The 10,885-nt window shown below is 32.7% G+C and overlaps 1 protein-coding gene across 1 annotated transcript in view; it reads left to right on the forward strand.

Annotated features, from left to right (window-relative positions):
* Positions 1 to 2,394: 2,394 nt before the first annotated feature.
* LOC108757073 (two pore potassium channel protein sup-9) overlaps positions 2,395 to 10,885 on the forward strand; it is an 83,558-nt gene continuing 75,067 nt past the window's right edge. The window contains exon 1 of the mRNA XM_018501391.1: positions 2,395 to 2,899. The gene's annotated coding sequence lies outside the window, so the exon portion shown is untranslated. The remainder of the gene's footprint in view (positions 2,900 to 10,885) is intronic.

The raw sequence follows: 10,885 nt of genomic DNA on the forward strand, positions 1-10,885 counted from the left end.
TAATATTTTATATATTATAAATACAAAAGATTTCGATGTTAAATTGGATTTCATATCGCGCATCCATTGCCCGTGAAATGATATACATAAAGTGAAAAGTACGGTAGACATATAAAACTCTTTAATCAATTTATTAACTTTGTTATATATAAATATTTGTTTATTTAATTAACTATTAAATTATAAATTAAATAAAATTGCAATTCTATGAATTTTATATCGCATATTGCGTAAAGTGAAATGAATTGCAATCAGCGTAGAATAAGAGGCTATTATTACTAGACCGTTTCTGGATGTACTTGCAGATGCAATTGCAGCGGAAGATGAATGCGTTCATACGTTGAGATACGCAAAAATTTTATAATTAGTCTGTTCTTTTTTAGATTTTCCTGCATTTTATTCCTGTAGTTTATCACTTTTTTTTTATTTTATAAACTCAAATATTAATAAAAAATTGATATTAATTTGGAATAATATAATTTTAAGACTTATAATTTTTTTCTTGTAATGAAAATATAAAATATTATATACACGAAATTTATTTATGAGTGTAAAGAAATTTATATATACATATATTTAATATAATATACAATACATATAGATACATATAAACTTCAGGATTTTTCAAATATTATAAACAATTAAAAAGAACAGATTATACTGCATATGCAGTACTTGCAGTATTCATAATAATCACACTAATTTCTACATTGACATTTTTTAAACTGATAATTTTTATATAGTAAGATTTTACATAAAAATTTTAATATGTGTATTTAAAAACTGAAATATGTCCATGCATTACGTATATTGTTCCTTCTATCAGACAATGAAATAATCTGCAATCTACAATCTACGATTGCGTCTTTCATTCTTTAAACAATTAATTGCGTCTAATGAAAATTATGTCGTTATATATAGGAAGGCAGAAAGAGATTGCCTGATTAGTTCGTGATTCCGATCATAGCATCGTTCTATATGAAAATATCGTCTATTCGTCGCTATTTACACATCAGTTTTCAGCCGTAAATTGTAACGAGGCCCCATCACGTAGCTCGTCGAATTTATTGATGATCGTGCCGCGACGGGTAAAAGGCGGCCTTGCCTTTTTAACGACGTACGATATCAGTACGGTGGCCCGTTAGTACGTCGCCTCCGATATTGTAGCTCGATATCGACCGCGCGAAACTCATCTCGCCAAGATGCCGTGTTATCTCAGCAGTGTAATCTTCGCGACCCCAATCGGCATTGTATCTAGAAGCGTGGTGAACTCGGCAAACTTTAATTAAATGAAATTTTAAGCTGAGTGTTAATACATTTCGTATATCCTTGCTAGTACAGTTTATATGATCACGATAAATTTGAATTTTAGTGCGGTGGAACCTGGGTCGTCTACTTTCATCCTCAAAACAGCTCAAATTTAGACTGTAACAATATTATGACGTATTGAGGTATTTCGGAAAGATACATTTTACGATATCTATGTCATTTATTTGAAAAGAGAAATGGGAACGCGAAAGTTAAATTTTCGGATTCCATTCGAGGCAGCTTAGTCGAAACTGATATAAATGAAGAAATTACTTTTTGTAGAAATTGATAAATTATTTTTTTCCCTATGACGTAAAACAATTAATATATCTATGTATATAATTAGATAATAATATATAATAATTTAGAGATTTTATATTATTTACATAAAGATAAAAGAAATTTCGAAACGTATCAATTCTTATTCATATAAGCATTAAAAACTGTGGAATATTTTTAAATATCAAACGATGAAAGAGATGTTTTCCACGATCAAAAGAGAAATAACGTTGTTAAACTATTTTTTTTTACCTTTAAACATGTAATTTGTGATTACAAAGCAAGGAAGTCACGTTATAAATTGCAATAAACAACTTACAGGTGATAGCTCGTTATTCTGAAAAGACTTAGAAATAATAATAAAAGATGATAGTCTGGGCGCAGGATATTGACAGTAATATTCTCATAAAATATCAATACCACCTGTAGTATCGGCAAGTAAACATCGATGCGTAGATACGAAAATGAGAAGGAAAAAGAGGGATATATTTTCTAATATCATAATATGATTGGGATCACTCTTATCTCTCACCCATCGGAGTACGACGCGTAGAGTAGACGCGCGCGCGTGTCTTTATCCTCATGGTCCGCGTGTCTCTTCTCACCCCGGATCCTCGCTTTCTCCCTCGTCGAAAAGGGTGGTCCACGGTGGCGCCGTGTCTGGTCAAAACGGGAACGAAAGCTTGCGCCGGAACCGCGCAGATCCTCTCCTCAGTAGTTGCCCAGACGCTGTCACGGGCGTAGCTGGATGCTGGATCGTCTCTCTCTCTCGCGCGCGCGCGTGCCGCAGGGAGGCGCTTCCTTTTCTTCTTCCTCTTCCTCCTAATCACGTCTCGCGTCGCCCTCGCCATCGGCGACGTTCGTCGTTGCCGTCGTCATCGTCACCGTCGTCGGCTCCGATCGCGACGTCGCGCTCATTGACACGGCCCGATCGTCGCCCCCGAGAGCAAGGAGAAGGTGCTGTAGAAAAGGGAGGCCGCCGACGAAGGATTTCTCCTGCCGGCGTGACCGAGGAGAAGAGGGGGAGAGAGAGAGAGAGAGAGAGAGGGGAAGAGAGGGAGAGAGAGAGACAGGCAGACAGAGATAGAAAGAGGGAGAGGACAAACGGACAGGTGGACCAAGATAGAAAGGGCAGAAAGGTAGACGGGGAAGGAACGAGGGATATAGTTCAAGATAGAGACCGACCGACCGACCGATCAGTGGAAGAGGTGTTGCTCAAGTAGTGCTCTGTGTATGGTGCAGTGCGGTGCTGTGCTCGAGAGAGAGAATGGCGTGGACGGATTTCGCGTGTATCTCGCCGTGACGTGGGAAGGTAAGAGAGCGCTGCCTTACGCATTTCCCCTTTTCTTTCCTCTCTCCTTCTCATTTTGTTTCATCCCCTTTCGAGCGCCGCGCCGCTCCGAAACGATCATCGGAGAGCCGTCCGGTCATGTCTGACCGGCAGCTCGAAATCTAGTTCACATTCCAAATCGGCTCCGATTCGCGACGATCGTCCATCGGCTCGACCGGCGCGATGATACATCGCGTCGCGTCGCGACGCGTCGCAACGCCGTACCGCGCGGTGCGTCCTGTCGCGTGCGCGTCTGACGCGACGCGTGCTGTTATCACTGATGGCTGTAAGCTCTGACTCTAACAAGCATTCGCTGCGCTAATAAACTGCTTTAGCGGTTGCATTCACGCGATCTATCGGATTTAATTCTTCAAAGATTCGCGTATTTCATAAGGTACTGCTATAGGAAGAAATTATATTGTCACACTTTTTATTATTATTTTCGTAATCTTTACTTTTAAACATTATTAATAGAATTTCTATTAATGATAAATTAATAATAAAAGGCTCTAATGATAAATTAATCAAAGAATGTGACATGCCTCTCTATAGAGCCAATACGAGCTGATCATTAAATTTCTTTTATTCAAAATGACAATGATAAACGTTTCAATCTTTTAGGGTCCTCCTCAATATATTGTACAAATCGCTTATAAATAAAAACGTTCGCAAATTTATTATCACAAAATAACGATAATAATATAAAAACTAGTCATACAAGAATATAAATATAAAATAGTTAAATTATGCTAATTCTAATCATTTTTTTCTCTCAGTGCTGGTTTGCGTGGATAAATTATCTCATATCTCAGTTTTGTCATATACCACATGGATAAGCTGGTAGAGAAGGGGTAGTCGAGAAGGGGTAATTCGTCCAATCGAAATACTTCTTCTCGACCAGCTTATCCATCTGGCGTATGACAAAGTGATATGATCATTTATTTATGTGAACCAACACGAGAGAAAATATGATTAGAATTATCATAATTTAACTATAATTTAGTCATAATTATATATTACTATTTATTGTTATATATATATATATATATATATATATAATATGTATATATATTATATGTTATATGTAATTGTTTTTCATCAGGCAAATATATACAATCAATTGTTCTGACTGTTAATAACAGTCACGCACTGCTTGAACATCTTTAGTTTTTTAAACTTATTTTTTAGTTATTATTATCATAAATATTAAATGAATATAACAAAATAGTTATATTCACTATAATTGCGATTACTGAATAAAAATATTAATTTTATTTCTTGTAATAAACGATTGATAATTTCTTAAATTCCTATATGACTAGTTTTTATATTACGACTAAGGTTGAAACGTTTATTGTAAGAAATCATTTTTAATAAAAAAAATGTATGTATACTTGACTATAATTTGTATTGGTTCTTATAGGCATCTTATAGTCTTTACTTTTAAACTTTGTAGGATTAATATGAAAAATGTAGTGAAACGAAAAGTTTTGTATAACTGAATCGTCACGTTGATACACTGCTATGACAATTGCCTATAAATTTCGTTTTTTTATAGTAACAATATGATTTTAACATACGACTTGCGTTCATTTCTGTTGGAAAAGTGAACGTTTAACTTTTACTGAAGAAACGTATGCGATATTTTTTTTTAAATTATTCAATTTTAAATGATTTGTGTGATGATTAAACATTCCTTAGTTCTTCTTAGAGCAAAATGTAAGATTACAAAACTGTCGACAATACGGAGCACAATATCTACTGCAAAAAGGATAAAATTTTTATATTTTTTATTATTTCTTTATAAGAGATCGTGTATGTTACATCCTGTGATTTCTAAGTGTGACAATAAAAAACGACTGTAGAGTTTTTCCTTTGAAATTTTATTATCAAAATAAAGGAAGTATGGGCATTTCTGCAAAATATAAATGCCCGCCTATACATCTTCTTGCATCCCACAACGTAAAAAAATGCTTAATTTTGCGGATAAAATTTACGACTACCATCCGCATAGTCAGCAAATTTCACCTTTACTGTCAGCCTTTATCGCACAGAGCAACGATAAAAAAAGAAAGAGTGCTTCGTTATCGTATTATTTATGAGGAAAGAACTTATTTATCTTGACGAGAAGGGGTTGTTGGTAGGGATCAGAGAAAAGGGCCGAGATTCAATAAACGAGAATATCTCGATGTAAACGTAGTATGTAGGCGAAGATCACACGTGAAGTCGATCGATATCTTCTCGAGTATAATCTCTTTTACGAATCTGACGTTCTTGTCTCTTTTACGTGATAAACACAATGTCTGATCGTACGGCACGGAGAAAATTGAGCTCAGAAATATTCATTTGTATATTTTTTCACAGCTGACAATTTGTCGGTCCTATACATTGGAAAATTGAAGGCTTGAACTACAGGCTTGAACTACAGGCTTGATTTTTGCAGAAATAAATTTCTTTATTTATATTCGGTCCATTATACAGGGTTTCCCATTTTAATCAATTCATGTAAATATGATATGTAAATTTGGAGGGTTTCAAGGAAAACATCACGTAATATATGTATCTATTTTATTGGAAGAGATGATTTTAAGGTTTTTAAATAAAACTTTTTACTCTTCTAAATTTTATGTATTTAAATATTTAATACTATAGCTTTAAAAGAGACAAACAATGACAAACATATATATATAACAATCGAATTATATCTTTTATAAATTATTGCAATATTGTAATGTGTAATATATTTAATGAAATTATTGTTATTTTTTATCATATTTAAAAGCATATTTTTTATAAGTATAAAAATTTATGTAAATTATCAATCAAATAATTGTCAAACACTGATAGAATATTTACATATTGTAGGTATTTAAGAAATAAACGTCATAAATACAGAATTTTGTATTTCTTTGCGCCAGATTTATTAATAATAATTTATTAATAATAAGTGTAATAATTTTCATTATATAAATATTTTCTTTATACACAGAATGATTGATATTCTCTTTATACATTACAATAACATGACGCAAATCAATCTTGTGTTAAGTTTATTGTGATATCTCTGTTTAGATTTATGCTTATGCGTTATTTAGATAGAATGGACGGTATTGTATTTGATTAAGAAACAAATTAGACTTTACTTGTAGTTTCATTAAATTAGAGTTATATTACGACGAATGAAATGTTGTTGTGAAATCTGTATATCAAGTGACTTTGGAACAGCTGTTGAATATGTAGTTCTCGAAGTTACGTAATATTAAGTTTTTTTTGTTTAATTTTAGATATAGATTTCTGAAATAATAGCAGAAAAAGAAAGGACGAACTTGAATTTGATTTGAAATATTTATAATAATATTTACGAATTTTATTAGTTTGATTACAAAATTCAATAAAATTATATTCTCATACGGATTGTTAGATTAACGTATATAATAGATTTTAATGACTCAAAAATTTTTATTTGTTTGAAGCAAGATTTTGCCTGATATTTTTAATTTATTAGCGTTATCGCTATTGTTTATTAATGGCGATTTAGATAAGTGCTTTAAAAGATATTGAAGCATGATAGAGATTTCGCAGTAGATGGGAATTGTATTTCAATTTTTGCATTTTTTGCATTTCTATATTAAATTCCGTGTGGTTATAGGATATTATTCTTTCCATAGCGCGATGCTCGTAAACGCTTCTTTAGAATTCTTTTATCGTTATGCAACATTAAATTTAAAAAAACCGAGATTTGTGCTGCTGTAAATCGTGCAGTAAAACGAACATAATTTTAACCAGTTTCATAATTTTGTTCAGATTTTATGATATTCCCCTGGTCGCGCGCGCGCGCGCTCTCAGATTGGCTGATTTTAATCCGCGTTATTCCACTACGAAAGCTAATCGAAAGTAAATTGCGTTTATTGAGATATCAGCGTAAATTAAATTTCTCTGAAATTGAAACTCAGATTTTCACTTGTCATAATAGATACGTCTGATTTTCAACGTTACCTGGCTCGAATTGATCCCGAATTAACCTGGCATTAATACTAGAAGTTCAGCGCACGTACATTTATGTATAGCGCACGTATATTTCGTTAGCTTGCGTTAAAGCTCGATCTTATCTTGCTTCAAGAATACCCAGTTCCGTGATTAGTCCTTGAAATCGAATTTCAACGAGGCACCATGCGCGCACCAAGAAACGTATTAAAAATCTCGCACCACTGTACACGATTTCTAGAAAAATTTGTGTATAATTATTTCGCGGTGAAACTCTCACAGATCGCGATTTATAAATTTGCGAGTGAATTGCACGTTGTGCATTCCCGCGCATTCATGTGCGAGGCGCTCGTCGCGAAAAAGCATAGATGCGAGTTGAGGTGAGGTGATTATGGCCGTCCAGACGGCGCCCCGCGTCCCCGTCTGGCGATGCATCGGAAAATTGCATAGCCGTATCGTCGTCGGTACTTTTCCGGAACGCGAAACACCACGAAACGTTTCCACCCGCGATCTACAGCGCGGCTAATTCGTCGCCGAGAGTTGAATGCCGGCTAAACGATACTCGGTCGTATTCGCGGCCGTCCCAAATTGGCTGCGCATCTTTACTCTCGATCTCTAACCATATTATCGTTACACTCGGCTCGATGCCTTTGCCAGCGACGTTGATAACTCATGTCAAGCATACGTTGCTGCGCTAAAACTGTAATCTCATCGTGGACATGTTATATCGAAATTTAAACTCACATTACGATACGCTGTGTACGCACATGACGCTTAAACTATTCTTTTTTCTCCTTTCCTCTCTCTCTCTCTCTCTCTCTCTCTCTCTCTCTCTCTCTCTCTCTCTCTCTCTGCAGCGTATGCATATAACATATGATGATGATGAACCCAAATGTAATAGATACATACATAAAAAGACGTATTTTGTCAGCTGTGCAGACGTAGATTGTATGATAGGTAAATAGTTCTAATGTATCTTAATTTTTAATATTAAATAACTCTGTAGCATTATGAATATACATTTATATTGAAATTTATATTGAAATATTCTGCATTTTTTGTTCACTTTAGTTTCTAGTATTTGTAAATTGTCTTAATTTCTTACAGGATTTGGCAGAATGAATGATATTTATATTTTATACAGAGTCATTATTTAACAATTTTAACTTTAAACTTATTTAATATCATAGAATCAATCGACAATATCTTTCTTATTGTATCTGTAGCGAGAAGATTAAGTTAATTAATCTCTTAATTCTTTGGAAGTTGTTCTCGACAAGCCATCTGTTGCCTAAAAACTGTGGTATATTCGAACGTTAAAGAAAAATTCTTGCGCATACGTTATATTTTGCCAAATAACGGGGTTATTCTTATTTTTGAGAATTTTGTCAAACTCAATTCAAGCATGAAGAATTCTTTAATTCTTTAATATATTGTTATTTTTATGTCCGTTGCTGACCCCATCCTCCTCTCGTTCCTGTGCATTCGACCGAGTTTATTCGCGTCGATGATCTTTTTTATCCTCTTGCCTTTCTTATTTTAGCAATTTTCTTCGTTAATTGTTATTAGCAAAAAATCTGTGTGATATATTTATAATCGTGCTCGAAGAGAATATGCTTGCGCAATCCTATATGTCGAAACACTTGAAAGACTTTATTGGAAATCGTTTCTGCATTCGGTTTTAATAGTCTGTAATATTATTTATTATTCTATAATATAAGAAGGGAATTCTATATCTAGTCATTTACACCGTACGTCAAAAGAGACTGCGCTTCGTATCAAGCCACTTCTCTGTTCGCTTTTTGCCGTCCTTGCGCACGTAGCAAAAACCTCAGGGCATAATATATCAAGGTACACTGAGTTTATTATTATTGCTGTACATATAGAGACAATTTTATAATTAATGTTTATCTAATTACGTAAAATTTATTATTTATTTTTCCATTAACATCGCATTCTTTTATATATATATATATATATATATATTAATATTGAAGTAATAGATAATTTTTTAATATGATATAAAAAGTTTATTTTATGAATAGCATATTTTTTTTAAGATTTACATCACAGATAATTATTTATTAACTTACAACAATGTTACGTATCTTTACATGTACGTAATTCTTTTCGACGAATGGAAATCAATTTCTTAACGGTGTGATCGAGTGCGAAAATCACGCATCTCGTATTTTCGTCAAAAATCTGGTTATTTCATATAGATTATGTTTCTATATATATATATAATTATTTAAACTACATTCTCGTAAAAGATTTTGTATGCTGATAGGCACTAAATAATAATATATAGTGTTTCGAGTAAAAATTACATGATAAACGTTATTTTTTAACGACATTTCGTTCATATTTCCTTCCATTCACATTGTGACATCCTCTTATTATTTTTTTATCCTTGCTATTAATTGACAAAAGTCCGTGTTATATTTCTCGTGTATATCGTTGCTTTATTAACTATTAATTTTGATTAAATCTTGTGTAGGTGTAAAGGGCTTAATAAGGGCTTAATACTTCCGTTCTAGAATGTTGCGTGATAGATATAATAAAGATGGATAAGTACAATTTAATCGCTTAATAAATTATTATGGTAGGCAGGAATCAGCTTTGATGCTGACGAGCAGAGAATTTGCTTGTTGCGGTACTGTATTGAATAATGAGAAATTGTGGTTATTTTCCCTTTGGCTAATTTTATTTGCGCAATATAGTATATTCTATCGATATTAATTTATATATTAAGAAAATAAGGTGCGGTAGATTTTAATTTGTTTATATTTTTGCATTTTAGAGTTATTTTGTGTTTATACTATTACATATAATTATTTTGACTGTAGGCTAATTAAATCGACTGTTTCTCACGCAAGTTTACAAGAAAAAATAATTATTAATTTTTATCAATATCTTTAAATATATCAATATTCTTAAGTAAATAAAAATCAGATTTATGTTGTCTTATTTGCTCGGTTATTTTATAAATTTTGCTCGTTTTACGACAAATCAAGGCATACCATGGTACGAATTTTTTGCAATTTGCTAACGACGGCGATGCGCCGCGAGCCACTCGTCTGTACAGTCAGAAGTTCGTAATTTGTCAATTAAGTTTCTGATTTTGCTCGGATTGGACCTTTGCACAGCAAATAAAGGGAACGAATCCCTGTAACAAGGACGGCACAGCTCACGAATGCAAAAGCGAATTAATGCGATTTAGCGTCGAGTACTTTATGTTTTTCAAAATGCACTCTCGACACTGTGCAAAAGTAAATTTTAACGAACGTCTTAGCTTGTTTCTTGTACAACGAGTATAAAATGTGCATGCTTGTTTTGTTGTAATGTGTATGAAATATTTTTTACCTAAGTAAAAATTCGATGCAACGATTTGTTTCTTCTATTTAAAACCGCGAATTAATTGATTACTAAAGTATCGCGAGCAAATGAAATGAGTGAAGTATCGGCGATTTTAGATTCTTAGAAGTTGCACGCGAAATAGTCTTCAGTAAATTCGCGCATCAATTTGTCATTTGAACAAAGACTTTCCTGCTTGATGCAATTTTCGTAATATTGCGAGCTAACGGGCTTACATTTTTAAATGTCCATTTTCTCTAATGCTTGCTTTTAAAACTCTTCACGTGCATTTATCATATTTACTTCAAAGAAGAAAAATTAATGCCAATGAAAAAATTAAAAAAAAAAGTATATTATTATATGATATATCATATATAGATTGACATATACATTGAGCAAAAGTTAAATTCATTAATTTCATTAATTAACTTTTGTTTTGCTTATCGATTTTAAATTATGGAACAAATAGTATTGACATTTTAATGTATATTCGCTTTTTTTTTTTTCTGAGTATTCAAATCTGATTATGTTATTCATAAAATGTTAATGCTAGAAATTTATTCAAATACTTCTTGTTCACAATATATATATATATATATATATATATATATATATATATATATAATA

This window comes from Trachymyrmex septentrionalis, unplaced genomic scaffold (assembly GCF_001594115.1).
Source record: "Trachymyrmex septentrionalis isolate Tsep2-gDNA-1 unplaced genomic scaffold, Tsep1.0 scaffold131, whole genome shotgun sequence".
Classification (NCBI taxonomy): domain Eukaryota; kingdom Metazoa; phylum Arthropoda; class Insecta; order Hymenoptera; family Formicidae; genus Trachymyrmex; species Trachymyrmex septentrionalis.